This window comes from Plectrocnemia conspersa, unplaced genomic scaffold (assembly GCF_051122295.1).
Source record: "Plectrocnemia conspersa isolate PC_06_02 unplaced genomic scaffold, ASM5112229v1 ptg000009l, whole genome shotgun sequence".
Lineage (NCBI taxonomy): Eukaryota > Metazoa > Arthropoda > Insecta > Trichoptera > Polycentropodidae > Plectrocnemia > Plectrocnemia conspersa.
Genome location: NW_028277173.1, coordinates 30545709 through 30562734, shown reverse-complemented (window position 1 = coordinate 30562734; position 17026 = coordinate 30545709).

Here is a 17026-nt window from a genome sequence, read left to right as displayed (position 1 = left end):
TTTTTGCTTGAAAACAAGCGATGTATCAGTTCGATCGTACCCCCATACTAGCCATTTTGAGACTTTCGGAAGAGTTAACGCTCTTAACTGTTTGGTTTCGAAGATAAAAATTTAAATTTTGAGTATCGCATAGAACTAAAGTGCAGCCTCTATACGTTATGTTTAAAAAAAATATATAAAATTTTTTTTCAAAATGGCGGCTAATGTAATAATTCAAAGTGTCATAACTTTGCTAAATGAAATCCTACTGAAAAATGTCTAATGCAAAAAGTGTTTGGAATTTTAATTTGCATATAAAAGCAGTTTTTAATTATTTTTTTTTTAATAAAAACCGAGTCTTACCATATATTGACCGAGACCTCGAACGAGCTTTTATGCGACTCTGCATATAGTTAATGCTCGTACGAGGTTTCTATTTAAGAAATAGACTTGAATTTTTAATACAAAATAGAGCTTTCGACTATACTTACGATACTATAAAAAAAAATTACAAATTAAAAAATAAAAGTATTTTTTTTTCAAAACACGTTTAGTGTGATGAGTCGATCGACCCACCATACATACGCTCATAAGATTTTCAATATAGTTAAGGTCAGTGTGAGCTTATTTATACATATTTAAATTTCAATTTTTGTGACAGTATAGAATTCTTAAGCATCCTGTGTATGTTTGTTAGCAAAATCCATTTTGTCAATTTTTTGCAAAATGGCGACAAGTATTGAAGTTCAATCACTTATAACTCAGTAGTGTTGAATTTTGTCAAAAAGGTCTCTATACATAAAATGTTTAGAAGCCTAAATTTCATCAGAATAAAATATAAAAAATATATATTTTTGCTTGAAAACAAGCGATGTATCAGTTCGATCGTACCCCCATACTAGCCATTTTGAGACTTTCGGAAGAGTTAACGCTCTTAACTGTTTGGTTTCGAAGATAAAAATTTAAATTTTGAGTATCGCATAGAACTAACGTGCAGCCCCTATACGTTATGTTTAAAAAAAATATATAAAATTTTTTTTCAAAATGGCGGCTAATGTAAAAATTCAAAGTGTCATAACTTTGCTAAATGAAATCCTACTGAAAAATGTCTAATGCAAAAAGTGTTTGGAATTTTAATTTGCATATAAAAGCAATTTTTAATTATTTTTTTTTTAATAAAAACCGAGTCTTACCATATATTGACCGAGACCTCGAACGAGCTTTTATGCGACTCTGCATATAGTTAATGCTCGAACGAGGTTTCTATTTAAGAAATAGACTTGAATTTAGAATACAAAATAGAGCTTTCGACTATACTTACGATACTATAAAAAAAAATTAAAAATTAAAAAATAAAAGTATTTTTTTTTCAAAACACGTTTAGTGTGATGAGTCGATCGACCCACCATACATACGCTCATAAGATTTTCAATATAGTTTAGGTCAGTGTGAGCTTATTTATACATATTTAAATTTCAATTTTTGTGACAGTATAGAATTCTTAAGCATCCTGTGTATGTTTGTTAGCAAAATCCATTTTGTCAATTTTTTGCAAAATGGCGACAAGTATTGAAGTTCAATCACTTATAACTCAGTAGTGTTGAATTTTGTCAAAAAGGTCTCTATACATAAAATGTTTAGAAGCCTAAAGTTCATCAGAATAAAATATAAAAAATATATATTTTTGCTTGAAAACAAGCGATGTATCAGTTCGATCGTACCCCCATACTAGCCATTTTGAGACTTTCGGAAGAGTTAACGCTCTTAACTGTTTGGTTTCGAAGATAAAAATTTAAATTTTGAGTATCGCATAGAACTAACGTGCAGCCCCTATACGTTATGTTTAAAAAAAATATATAAAATTTTTTTTCAAAATGGCGGCTAATGTAAAAATTCAAAGTGTCATAACTTTGCTAAATAAAATCCTACTGAAAAATGTCTAATGCAAAAAGTGTTAGGAATTTTAATTTGCATATAAAAGCAATTTTTAATTATTTTTTTTTAATAAAAACCGAGTCTTACTATATATTGACCGAGACCTCGAACGAGCTTTTATGCGACTCTGCATATAGTTAATGCTCGTACGAGGTTTCTATTTAAGAAATAGACTTGAATTTTTAATACAAAATAGAGCTTTCGACTATACTTACGATACTATAAAAAAAAATTACAAATTAAAAAATAAAAGTATTTTTTTTTCAAAACACGTTTAGTGTGATGAGTCGATCGACCCACCATACATACGCTCATAAGATTTTCAATATAGTTAAGGTCAGTGTGAGCTTATTTATACATATTTAAATTTCAATTTTTGTGACAGTATAGAATTCTTAAGCATCCTGTGTATGTTTGTTAGCAAAATCCATTTTGTCAATTTTTTGCAAAATGGCGACAAGTATTGAAGTTCAATCACTTATAACTCAGTAGTGTTGAATTTTGTCAAAAAGGTCTCTATACATAAAATGTTTAGAAGCCTAAAGTTCATCAGAATAAAATATAAAAAATATATATTTTTGATTGAAAACAAGCGATGTAACAGTTCGATCGTACCCCCATACTAGCCATTTTGAGACTTTCGGAAGAGTTAACGCTCTTAACTGTTTGGTTTCGAAGATAAAAATTTAAATTTTGAGTATCGCATAGAACTAACGTGCAGCCCCTATACGTTATGTTTAAAAAAAATATATAAAATTTTTTTATAAAATGGCGGCTAATGTAAAAATTCAAAGTGTCATAACTTTGCTAAATGAAATCCTTCTGAAAAATGTCTAATGCAAAAAGTGTTTGGAATTTTAATTTGCATATAAAAGCAATTTTTAATTATTTTTTTTAATAAAAACCGAGTCTTACCATATATTGACCGAGACCTCGAACGAGCTTTTATGCGACTCTGCATATAGTTAATGCTCGTACGAGGTTTCTATTTAAGAAATAGACTTGAATTTTTAATACAAAATAGAGCTTTCGACTATACTTACGATACTATAAAAAAAAATTAAAAATTAAAAAATAAAAGTATTTTTTTTTCAAAACACGTTTAGTGTGATGAGTCGATCGACCCACCATACATACGCTCATAAGATTTTCAATATAGTTAAGGTCAGTGTCAGCTTATTTATACATATTTAAATTTCAATTTTTGTGACAGTATAGAATTCTTAAGCATCCTGTGTATGTTTGTTAGCAAAATCCATTTTGTCAATTTTTTGCAAAATGGCGACAAGTATTGAAGTTCAATCACTTATAACTCAGTAGTGTTGAATTTTGTCAAAAAGGTCTCTATACATAAAATGTTTAGAAGCCTAAAGTTCATCAGAATAAAATATAAAAAATATATATTTTTGCTTGAAAACAAGCGATGTATCAGTTCGATCGTACCCCCATACTAGCCATTTTGAGACTTTCGGAAGAGTTAACGCTCTTAACTGTTTGGTTTAGAAGATAAAAATTTAAATTTTAAGTATCGCATAGAACTAACGTGCAGCCCCTATACGTTATGTTTAAAAAAAATATATAAATTTTTTTTTCAAAATGGCGGCTAATGTAAAAATTCAAAGTGTCATAACTTTGCTAAATGAAATCCTACTGAAAAATGTCTAATGCAAAAAGTGTTTGGAATTTTAATTTGCATATAAAAGCAATTTTTAATTATTTTTTTTTTTTAATAAAAACCGAGTCTTACCATATATTGACCGAGACCTCGAACGAGCTTTTATGCGACTCTGCATATAGTTAATGCTCGTACGAGGTTTCTATTTAAGAAATAGACTTGAATTTTTAATACAAAATAGAGCTTTCGACTATACTTACGATACTATAAAAAAAAATTAAAAATTAAAAAATAAAAGTATTTTTTTTTCAAAACACGTTTAGTGTGATGAGTCGATCGACCCACCATACATACGCTCATAAGATTTTCAATATAGTTAAGGTCAGTGTGAGCTTATTTATACATATTTAAATTTCAATTTTTGTGACAGTATAGAATTCTTAAGCATCCTGTGTATGTTTGTTAGCAAAATCCATTTTGTCAATTTTTTGCAAAATGGCGACAAGTATTGAAGTTCAATCACTTATAACTCAGTAGTGTTGAATTTTGTCAAAAAGGTCTCTATACATAAAATGTTTAGAAGCCTAAAGTTCATCAGAATAAAATATAAAAAATATATATTTTTGCTTGAAAACAAGCGATGTATCAGTTCGATCGTACCCCCATACTAGCCATTTTGAGACTTTCGGAAGAGTTAACGCTCTTAACTGTTTGGTTTCGAAGATAAAAATTTAAATTTTGAGTATCGCATAGAACTAACGTGCAGCCTCTATACGTTATGTTTAAAAAAAATATATAAAAATTTTTTTCAAAATGGCGGCTAATGTAAAAATTCAAAGTGTCATAACTTTGCTAAATGAAATCCTACTGAAAAATGTCTAATGCAAAAAGTGTTTGGAATTTTAATTTGCATATAAAAGCAATTTTTAATTATTTTTTTTAATAAAAACCGAGTCTTACCATATATTGACCGAGACCTCGAACGAGCTTTTATGCGACTCTGCATATAGTTAATGCTCGTACGAGGTTTCTATTTAAGAAATAGACTTGAATTTTTAATACAAAATAGAGCTTTCGACTATACTTACGATACTATAAAAAAAAATTAAAAATTAAAAAATAAAAGTATTTTTTTTTCAAAACACGTTTAGTGTGATGAGTCGATCGACCCACCATACATACGCTCATAAGATTTTCAATATAGTTAAGGTCAGTGTGAGCTTATTTATACATATTTAAATTTCAATTTTTGTGACAGTATAGAATTCTTAAGCATCCTGTGTATGTTTGTTAGCAAAATCCATTTTGTCAATTTTTTGCAAAATGGCGACAAGTATTGAAGTTCAATCACTTATAACTCAGTAGTGTTGAATTTTGTCAAAAAGGTCTCTATACATAAAATGTTTAGAAGCCTAAAGTTCATCAGAATAAAATATAAAAAATATATATTTTTGCTTGAAAACAAGCGATGTATCAGTTCGATCGTACCCCCATACTAGCCATTTTGAGACTTTTGGAAGAGTTAACGCTCTTAACTGTTTGGTTTAAAAGATAAAAATTTAAATTTTGAGTATCGCATAGAACTAACGTGCAGCCCCTATACGTTATGTTTAAAAAAAATATATAAAATTTTTTTTCAAAATGGCGGCTAATGTAAAAATTCAAAGTGTCATAACTTTGCTAAATCAAATCCTACTGAAAAATGTCTAAAACAAAAAGTGTTTGGAATTTTAATTTGCATATAAAAGCAATTTTTAATTATTTTTTTTTTAATAAAAACCGAGTCTTACCATATATTGACCGAGACCTCGAACGAGCTTTTATGCGACTCTGCATATAGTTAATGCTCGTACGAGGTTTCTATTTAAGAAAAAGACTTGAATTTTTAATACAAAATAGAGCTTTCGACTATACTTACGATACTATAAAAAAAAATTAAAAATTAAAAAATAAAAGTATTTTTTTTTCAAAACACGTTTAGTGTGATGAGTCGATCGACCCACCATACATACGCTCATAAGATTTTCAATATAGTTAAGGTCAGTGTGAGCTTATTTATACATATTTAAATTTCAATTTTTGTGACAGTATAGAATTCTTAAGCATCCTGTGTATGTTTGTTAGCAAAATCCATTTTGTCAATTTTTTGCAAAATGGCGACAAGTATTGAAGTTCAATCACTTATAACTCAGTAGTGTTGAATTTTGTCAAAAAGGTCTCTATACATAAAATGTTTAGAAGCCTAAAGTTCATCAGAATAAAATATAAAAAATATATATTTTTGCTTGAAAACAAGCGATGTATCAGTTCGATCGTACCCCCATACTAGCCATTTTAAGACTTTCGGAAGAGTTAACGCTCTTAACTGTTTGGTTTCGAAGATAAAAATTTAAATTTTGAGTATCGCATAGAACTAACGTGCAGCCCCTATACGTTATGTTTAAAAGAAATATATAAAAATCTTTTTCAAAATGGCGGCTAATATAAAAATTCAAAGTGTCATAACTTTGCTAAATAAAATCCTACTGAAAAATGTCTAATGCAAAAAGTGTTAGGAATTTTAATTTGCATATAAAAGCAATTTTTAATTATTTTTTTTTAATAAAAACCGAGTCTTACCATATATTGACCGAGACCTCGAACGAGCTTTTATGCGACTCTGCATATAGTTAATGCTCGTACGAGGTTTCTATTTAAGAAATAGACTTGAATTTTTAATACAAAATAGAGCTTTCGACTATACTTACGATACTATAAAAAAAAATTAAAAATTAAAAAATAAAAGTATTTTTTTTTCAAAACACGTTTAGTGTGATGAGTCGATCGACCCACCATACATACGCTCATAAGATTTTCAATATAGTTAAGGTCAGTGTGAGCTTATTTATACATATTTAAATTTCAATTTTTGTGACAGTATAGAATTCTTAAGCATCCTGTGTATGTTTGTTAGCAAAATCCATTTTGTCAATTTTTTGCAAAATGGCGACAAGTATTGAAGTTCAATCACTTATAACTCAGTAGTGTTGAATTTTGTCAAAAAGGTCTCTATACATAAAATGTTTAGAAGCCTAAAGTTCATCAGAATAAAATATAAAAAATATATATTTTTGCTTGAAAACAAGCGATGTATCAGTTCGATCGTACCCCCATACTAGCCATTTTGAGACTTTCGGAAGAGTTAACGCTCTTAACTGTTTGGTTTCGAAGATAAAAATTTAAATTTTGAGTATCGCATAGAACTAACGTGCAGCCCCTATACGTTATGTTTAAAAAAAATATATAAATTTTTTTTTCAAAATAGCGGCTAATGTAAAAATTCAAAGTGTCATAACTTTGCTAAATGAAATCCTACTAAAAAATGTCTAATGCAAAAAGTGTTTGGAATTTTAATTTGCATATAAAAGCAATTTTTAATTTTTTTTTTTTTAATAAAAACCGAGTCTTACCATATATTGACCGAGACCTCGAACGAGCTTTTATGCGACTCTGCATATAGTTAATGCTCGTACGAGGTTTCTATTGAAGAAATAGACTTGAATTTTTAATACAAAATAGAGCTTTCGACTATACTTACGATACTATAAAAAAAAATTAAAAATTAAAAAATAAAAGTATTTTTTTTTCAAAACACGTTTAGTGTGATGAGTCGATCGACCCACCATACATACGCTCATAAGATTTTCAATATAGTTAAGGTCAGTGTGAGCTTATTTATACATATTTAAATTTCAATTTTTGTGACAGTATAGAATTCTTAAGCATCCTGTGTATGTTTGTTAGCAAAATCCATTTTGTCAATTTTTTGCAAAATGGCGACAAGTATTGAAGTTCAATCACTTATAACTCAGTAGTGTTGAATTTTGTCAAAAAGGTCTCTATACATAAAATGTTTAGAAGCCTAAAGTTCATCAGAATAAAATATAAAAAATATATATTTTTGCTTGAAAACAAGCGATGTATCAGTTCGATCGTACCCCCATACTAGCCATTTTGAGACTTTCGGAAGAGTTAACGCTCTTAACTGTTTGGTTTCGAAGATAAAAATTTAAATTTTGAGTATCGCATAGAACTAACGTGCAGCCCCTATACGTTATGTTTAAAAAAAATATATAAAATTTTTTTTAAAAATGGCGGCTAATGTAAAAATTCAAAGTGTCATAACTTTGCTAAATGAAATCTTACTGAAAAATGTTTAATGCAAAAAGTGTTTGGAATTTTAATTTGCATATAAACGCAATTTTTAATTATTTTTTTTTTAATAAAAACCGAGTCTTACCATATATTGACCGAGACCTCGAACGAGCTTTTATGCGACTCTGCATATAGTTAATGCTCGTACGAGGTTTCTATTTAAGAAATAGACTTGAATTTTTAATACAAAATAGAGCTTTCGACTATACTTACGATACTATAAAAAAAAATTAAAAATTAAAAAATAAAAGTATTTTTTTTTCAAAACACGTTTAGAGTGATGAGTCGATCGACCCACCATACATACGCTCATAAGATTTTCAATATAGTTAAGGTCAGTGTGAGCTTATTTATACATATTTAAAATTCAATTTTTGTGACAGTATAGAATTCTTAAGCATCCTGTGTATGTTTGTTAGCAAAATCCATTTTGTCAATTTTTTGCAAAATGGCGACAAGTATTGAAGTTCAATCACTTATAACTCAGTAGTGTTGAATTTTGTCAAAAAGGTCTCTATACATAAAATGTTTAGAAGCCTAAAGTTCATCAGAATAAAATATAAAAAATATATATTTTTGCTTGAAAGCAAGCGATGTATCAGTTCGATCGTACCCCCATACTAGCCATTTTGAGACTTTCGGAAGAGTTAACGCTCTTAACTGTTTGGTTTCTATGATAAAAATTTAAATTTTGAGTATCGCATAGAACTAACGTGCAGCCCCTATACGTTATGTTTAAAAAAAATATATAAAATTTTTTTTCAAAATGGCGGCTAATGTAAAAATTCAAAGTGTCATAACTTTGCTAAATGAAATCCTACTGAAAAATGTCTAATGCAAAAAGTGTTTGGAATTTTAATTTGCATATAAAAGCAATTTTTAATTATTTTTTTTTTAATAAAAACCGAGTCTTACCATATATTGACCGAGACCTCGAACGAGCTTTTATGCGACTCTGCATATAGTTAATGCTCGTACGAGGTTTCTATTAAAGAAATAGACTTGAATTTTTAATACAAAATAGAGCTTTCGACTATACTTACGATACTATAAAAAAAAATTAAAAATTAAAAAATAAAAGTATTTTTTTTTCAAAACACGTTTAGTGTGATGAGTCGATCGACCCACCATACATACGCTCGTAAGATTTTCAATATAGTTAAGGTCAGTGTGAGCTTATTTATACATATTTAAATTTCAATTTTTGTGACAGTATAGAATTCTTAAGCATCCTGTGTATGTTTGTTAGCAAAATCCATTTTGTCAATTTTTTGCAAAATGGCGACAAGTATTGAAGTTCAATCACTTATAACTCAGTAGTGTTGAATTTTGTCAAAAAGGTCTCTATACATAAAATGTTTAGAAGCCTAAAGTTCATCAGAATAAAATATAAAAAATATATATTTTTGCTTGAAAACAAGCGATGTATCAGTTCGATCGTACCCCCATACTAGCCATTTTGAGACTTTCGGAAGAGTTAACGCTCTTAACTGTTTGGTTTCGAAGATAAAAATTTAAATTTTGAGTATCGCATAGAACTAACGTGCAGCCCCTATACGTTATGTTTAAAAAAAATATATAAAAAATTTTTTCAAAATGGCGGCTAATGTAAAAATTCAAAGTGTCATAACTTTGCTAAATGAAATCCTACTGAAAAATGTCTAATGCAAAAAGTGTTTGGAATTTTAATTTGCATATAAAAGCAATTTTTAATTATTTTTTTTTTTTAATAAAAACCGAGTCTTACCATATATTGACCGAGACCTCGAACGAGCTTTTATGCGACTCTGCATATAGTTAATGCTCGTACGAGGTTTCTATTTAAGAAATAGACTTGAATTTTTAATACAAAATAGAGCTTTCGACTATACTTACGATACTATAAAAAAAAATTAAAAATTAAAAAATAAAAGTATTTTTTTTTCAAAACACGTTTAGTGTGATGAGTCGATCGACCCACCATACATACGCTCATAAGATTTTCAATATAGTTAAGGTCAGTGTGAGCTTATTTATACATATTTAAATTTCAATTTTTGTGACAGTATAGAATTCTTAAGCATCCTGTGTATGTTTGTTAGCAAAATCCATTTTGTCAATTTTTTGCAAAATGGCGACAAGTATTGAAGTTCAATCACTTATAACTCAGTAGTGTTGAATTTTGTCAAAAAGGTCTCTATACATAAAATGTTTAGAAGCCTAAAGTTCATCAGAATAAAATATAAAAAATATATATTTTTGCTTGAAAACAAGCGATGTATCAGTTCGATCGTACCCCCATACTAGCCATTTTGAGACTTTCGGAAGAGTTAACGCTCTTAACTGTTTGGTTTCGAAGATAAAAATTTAAATTTTGAGTATCGCATAGAACTAACGTGCAGCCCCTATACGTTATGTTTAAAAAAAATATATAAATTTTTTTTTCAAAATAGCGGCTAATGTAAAAATTCAAAGTGTCATAACTTTGCTAAATGAAATCCTACTAAAAAATGTCTAATGCAAAAAGTGTTTGGAATTTTAATTTGCATATAAAAGCAATTTTTAATTATTTTTTTTTAATAAAAACCGAGTCTTACCATATATTGACCGAGACCTCGAACGAGCTTTTATGCGACTCTGCATATAGTTAATGCTCGTACGAGGTTTCTATTTTAGAAATAGACTTGAATTTTTAATACAAAATAGAGCTTTCGACTATACTTACGATACTATAAAAAAAAATTGAAAATTAAAAAATAAAAGTATTTTTTTTTCAAAACACGTTTAGTGTGATGAGTCGATCGACCCACCATACATACGCTCATAAGATTTTCAATATAGTTAAGGTCAGTGTGAGCTTATTTATACATATTTAAATTTCAATTTTTGTGACAGTATAGAATTCTTAAGCATCCTGTGTATGTTTGTTAGCAAAATTCATTTTGTCAATTTTTTGCAAAATGGCGACAAGTATTGAAGTTCAATCACTTATAACTCAGTAGTGTTGAATTTTGTCAAAAAGGTCTCTATACATAAAATGTTTAGAAGCCTAAAGTTCATCAGAATAAAATATAAAAAATATATATTTTTGCTTGAAAACAAGCGATGTATCAGTTCGATCGTACCCCCATACTAGCCATTTTGAGACTTTCGGAAGAGTTAACGCTCTTAACTGTTTGGTTTCGAAGATAAAAATTTAAATTTTGAGTATCGCATAGAACTAACGTGCAGCCCCTATACGTTATGTTTAAAAAAAATATATAAATTTTTTTTTCAAAATAGCGGCTAATGTAAAAATTCAAAAAGTCATAACTTTGCTAAATGAAATCCTACTAAAAAATGTCTAATGCAAAAAGTGTTTGGAATTTTAATTTGCATATAAAAGCAATTTTTAATTTTTTTTTTTTTAATAAAAACCGAGTCTTACCATATATTGACCGAGACCTCGAACGAGCTTTTATGCGACTCTGCATATAGTTAATGCTCCTACGAGGTTTCTATTTAAGAAATAGACTTGAATTTTTAATACAAAATAGAGCTTTCGACTATACTTACGATACTATAAAAAAAAATTAAAAATTAAAAAATAAAAGTATTTTTTTTTCAAAACACGTTTAGTGTGATGAGTCGATCGACCCACCATACATACGCTCATAAGATTTTTAATATAGTTAAGGTCAGTGTGAGCTTATTTATACATATTTAAATTTCAATTTTTGTGACAGTATAGAATTCTTAAGCATCCTGTGTATGTTTGTTAGCAAAATCCATTTTGTCAATTTTTTGCAAAATGGCGACAAGTATTGAAGTTCAATCACTTATAACTCAGTAGTGTTGAATTTTGTCAAAAAGGTCTCTATACATAAAATGTTTAGAAGCCTAAAGTTCATCAGAATAAAATATAAAAAATATATATTTTTGCTTGAAAACAAGCGATGTATCAGTTCGATCGTACCCCCATACTAGCCATTTTGAGACTTTCGGAAGAGTTAACGCTCTTAACTGTTTGGTTTCGAAGATAAAAATTTAAATTTTGAGTATCGCATAGAACTAACGTGCAGCCCCTATACGTTATGTTTAAAAAAAATATATAAATTTTTTTTTCAAAATAGCGGCTAATGTAAAAATTCAAAGTGTCATAACTTTGCTAAATGAAATCCTACTAAAAAATGTCTAATGCAAAAAGTGTTTGGAATTTTAATTTGCATATAAAAGCAATTTTTAATTATTTTTTTTTAATAAAAACCGAGTCTTACCATATATTGACCGAGACCTCGAACGAGCTTTTATGCGACTCTGCATATAGTTAATGCTCGTACGAGGTTTCTATTTTAGAAATAGACTTGAATTTTTAATACAAAATAGAGCTTTCGACTATACTTACGATACTATAAAAAAAAATTGAAAATTAAAAAATAAAAGTATTTTTTTTTCAAAACACGTTTAGTGTGATGAGTCGATCGACCCACCATACATACGCTCATAAGATTTTCAATATAGTTAAGGTCAGTGTGAGCTTATTTATACATATTTAAATTTCAATTTTTGTGACAGTATAGAATTCTTAAGCATCCTGTGTATGTTTGTTAGCAAAATTCATTTTGTCAATTTTTTGCAAAATGGCGACAAGTATTGAAGTTCAATCACTTATAACTCAGTAGTGTTGAATTTTGTCAAAAAGGTCTCTATACATAAAATGTTTAGAAGCCTAAAGTTCATCAGAATAAAATATAAAAAATATATATTTTTGCTTGAAAACAAGCGATGTATCAGTTCGATCGTACCCCCATACTAGCCATTTTGAGACTTTCGGAAGAGTTAACGCTCTTAACTGTTTGGTTTCGAAGATAAAAATTTAAATTTTGAGTATCGCATAGAACTAACGTGCAGCCCCTATACGTTATGTTTAAAAAAAATATATAAATTTTTTTTTCAAAATAGCGGCTAATGTAAAAATTCAAAAAGTCATAACTTTGCTAAATGAAATCCTACTAAAAAATGTCTAATGCAAAAAGTGTTTGGAATTTTAATTTGCATATAAAAGCAATTTTTAATTTTTTTTTTTTTAATAAAAACCGAGTCTTACCATATATTGACCGAGACCTCGAACGAGCTTTTATGCGACTCTGCATATAGTTAATGCTCCTACGAGGTTTCTATTTAAGAAATAGACTTGAATTTTTAATACAAAATAGAGCTTTCGACTATACTTACGATACTATAAAAAAAAATTAAAAATTAAAAAATAAAAGTATTTTTTTTTCAAAACACGTTTAGTGTGATGAGTCGATCGACCCACCATACATACGCTCATAAGATTTTTAATATAGTTAAGGTCAGTGTGAGCTTATTTATACATATTTAAATTTCAATTTTTGTGACAGTATAGAATTCTTAAGCATCCTGTGTATGTTTGTTAGCAAAATCCATTTTGTCAATTTTTTGCAAAATGGCGACAAGTATTGAAGTTCAATCACTTATAACTCAGTAGTGTTGAATTTTGTCAAAAAGGTCTCTATACATAAAATGTTTAGAAGCCTAAAGTTCATCAGAATAAAATATAAAAAATATATATTTTTGCTTGAAAACAAGCGATGTATCAGTTCGATCGTACCCCCATACTAGCCATTTTGAGACTTTCGGAAGAGTTAACGCTCTTAACTGTTTGGTTTCGAAGATAAAAATTTAAATTTTGAGTATCGCATAGAACTAACGTGCAGCCCCTATACGTTGTGTTTAAAAAAAATATATAAAATTTTTTTTCAAAATGGCGGCTAATGTAAAAATTCAAAGTGTCATAACTTTGCTAAATAAAATCCTACTGAAAAATGTCTAATGCAAAAAGTGTTTGGAATTTTAATTTGCATATAAAAGCAATTTTTTTTTTTTTTTTTTAATAAAAACCGAGTCTTACCATATATTGACCGAGACCTCGAACGAGCTTTTATGCGACTCTGCATATAGTTAATGCTCGTACGAGGTTTCTATTTAAGAAATAGACTTGAATTTTTAATACAAAATAGAGCTTTCGACTATACTTACGATACTATAAAAAAAAATTAAAAATTAAAAAATAAAAGTATTTTTTTTTCAAAACACGTTTAGTGTGATGAGTCGATCGACCCACCATACATACGCTCATAAGATTTTCAATATAGTTAAGGTCAGTGTGAGCTTATTTATACATATTTAAATTTCAATTTTTGTGACAGTATAGAATTCTTAAGCATCCTGTGTATGTTTGTTAGCAAAATCCATTTTGTCAATTTTTTGCAAAATGGCGACAAGTATTGAAGTTCAATCACTTATAACTCAGTAGTGTTGAATTTTGTCAAAAAGGTCTCTATACATAAAATGTTTAGAAGCCTAAAGTTCATCAGAATAAAATATAAAAAATATATATTTTTGCTTGAAAACAAGCGATGTATCAGTTCGATCGTACCCCCATACTAGCCATTTTGAGACTTTCGGAAGAGTTAACGCTCTTAACTGTTTGGTTTCGAAGATAAAAATTTAAATTTTGAGTATCGCATAGAACTAACGTGCAGCCCCTATACGTTATGTTTAAAAAAAATATATAAAATTTTTTTTCAAAATAGCGGCTAATGTAAAAATTCAAAGTGTCATAACTTTGCTAAATGAAATCCTACTGAAAAATGTCTAATGCAAAAAGTGTTTGGAATTTTAATTTGCATATAAAAGCAATTTTTAATTATTTTTTTTTTAATAAAAACCGAGTCTTACCATATATTGACCGAGACCTCGAACGAGCTTTTATGCGACTCTGCATATAGTTAATGCTCGTACGAGGTTTCTATTTAAGAAATAGACTTGAATTTTTAATACAAAATAGAGCTTTCGACTATACTTACGATACTATAAAAAAAAATTAAAAATTAAAAAATAAAAGTATTTTTTTTTCAAAACACGTTTAGTGTGATGAGTCGATCGACCCACCATACATACGCTCATAAGATTTTCAATATAGTTAAGGTCAGTGTGAGCTTATTTATACATATTTAAATTTCAATTTTTGTGACAGTATAGAATTCTTAAGCATCCTGTGTATGTTTGTTAGCAAAATCCATTTTGTCAATTTTTTGCAAAATGGCGACAAGTATTGAAGTTCAATCACTTATAACTCAGTAGTGTTGAATTTTGTCAAAAAGGTCTCTATACATAAAATGTTTAGAAGCCTAAAGTTCATCAGAATAAAATATAAAAAATATATATTTTTGCTTGAAAACAAGCGATGTATCAGTTCGATCGTACCCCCATACTAGCCATTTAGAGAGTTTCGGAAGAGTTAACGCTCTTAACTGTTTGGTTTCGAAGATAAAAATTTAAATTTTGAGTATCGCATAGAACTAACGTGCAGCCCCTATACGTTATGTTTAAAAAAAATATATAAATTTTTTTTTCAAAATAGCGGCTAATGTAAAAATTCAAAGTGTCATAACTTTGCTAAATGAAATCCTACTGAAAAATGTCTAATGCAAAAAGTGTTTGGAATTTTAATTTGCATATAAAAGCAATTTTTAATTATTTTTTTTTTTTAATAAAAACCGAGTCTTACCATATATTGACCGAGACCTCGAACGAGCTTTTATGCGACTCTGCATATAGTTAATGCTCCTACGAGGTTTCTATTTAAGAAATAGACTTGAATTTTTAATACAAAATAGAGCTTTCGACTATACTTACGATACTATAAAAAAAAATTAAAAATTAAAAAATAAAAGTATTTTTTTTTCAAAACACGTTTAGTGTGATGAGTCGATCGACCCACCATACATACGCTCATAAGATTTTTAATATAGTTAAGGTCAGTGTGAGCTTATTTATACATATTTAAATTTCAATTTTTGTGACAGTATAGAATTCTTAAGCATCCTGTGTATGTTTGTTAGCAAAATCCATTTTGTCAATTTTTTGCAAAATGGCGACAAGTATTGAAGTTCAATCACTTATAACTCAGTAGTGTTGAATTTTGTCAAAAAGGTCTCTATACATAAAATGTTTAGAAGCCTAAAGTTCATCAGAATAAAATATAAAAAATATATATTTTTGCTTGAAAACAAGCGATGTATCAGTTCGATCGTACCCCCATACTAGCCATTTTGAGACTTTCGGAAGAGTTAACGCTCTTAACTGTTTGGTTTCGAAGATAAAAATTTAAATTTTGAGTATCGCATAGAACTAACGTGCAGCCCCTATACGTTATGTTTAAAAAAAATATATAAATTTTTTTTTCAAAATAGCGGCTAATGTAAAAATTCAAAGTGTCATAACTTTGCTAAATGAAATCCTACTAAAAAATGTCTAATGCAAAAAGTGTTTGGAATTTTAATTTGCATATAAAAGCAATTTTTAATTATTTTTTTTTAATAAAAACCGAGTCTTACCATATATTGACCGAGACCTCGAACGAGCTTTTATGCGACTCTGCATATAGTTAATGCTCGTACGAGGTTTCTATTTTAGAAATAGACTTGAATTTTTAATACAAAATAGAGCTTTCGACTATACTTACGATACTATAAAAAAAAATTGAAAATTAAAAAATAAAAGTATTTTTTTTTCAAAACACGTTTAGTGTGATGAGTCGATCGACCCACCATACATACGCTCATAAGATTTTCAATATAGTTAAGGTCAGTGTGAGCTTATTTATACATATTTAAATTTCAATTTTTGTGACAGTATAGAATTCTTAAGCATCCTGTGTATGTTTGTTAGCAAAATTCATTTTGTCAATTTTTTGCAAAATGGCGACAAGTATTGAAGTTCAATCACTTATAACTCAGTAGTGTTGAATTTTGTCAAAAAGGTCTCTATACATAAAATGTTTAGAAGCCTAAAGTTCATCAGAATAAAATATAAAAAATATATATTTTTGCTTGAAAACAAGCGATGTATCAGTTCGATCGTACCCCCATACTAGCCATTTTGAGACTTTCGGAAGAGTTAACGCTCTTAACTGTTTGGTTTCGAAGATAAAAATTTAAATTTTGAGTATCGCATAGAACTAACGTGCAGCCCCTATACGTTATGTTTAAAAAAAATATATAAATTTTTTTTTCAAAATAGCGGCTAATGTAAAAATTCAAAAAGTCATAACTTTGCTAAATGAAATCCTACTAAAAAATGTCTAATGCAAAAAGTGTTTGGAATTTTAATTTGCATATAAAAGCAATTTTTAATTTTTTTTTTTTTAATAAAAACCGAGTCTTACCATATATTGACCGAGACCTCGAACGAGCTTTTATGCGACTCTGCATATAGTTAATGCTCCTACGAGGTTTCTATTTAAGAAATAGACTT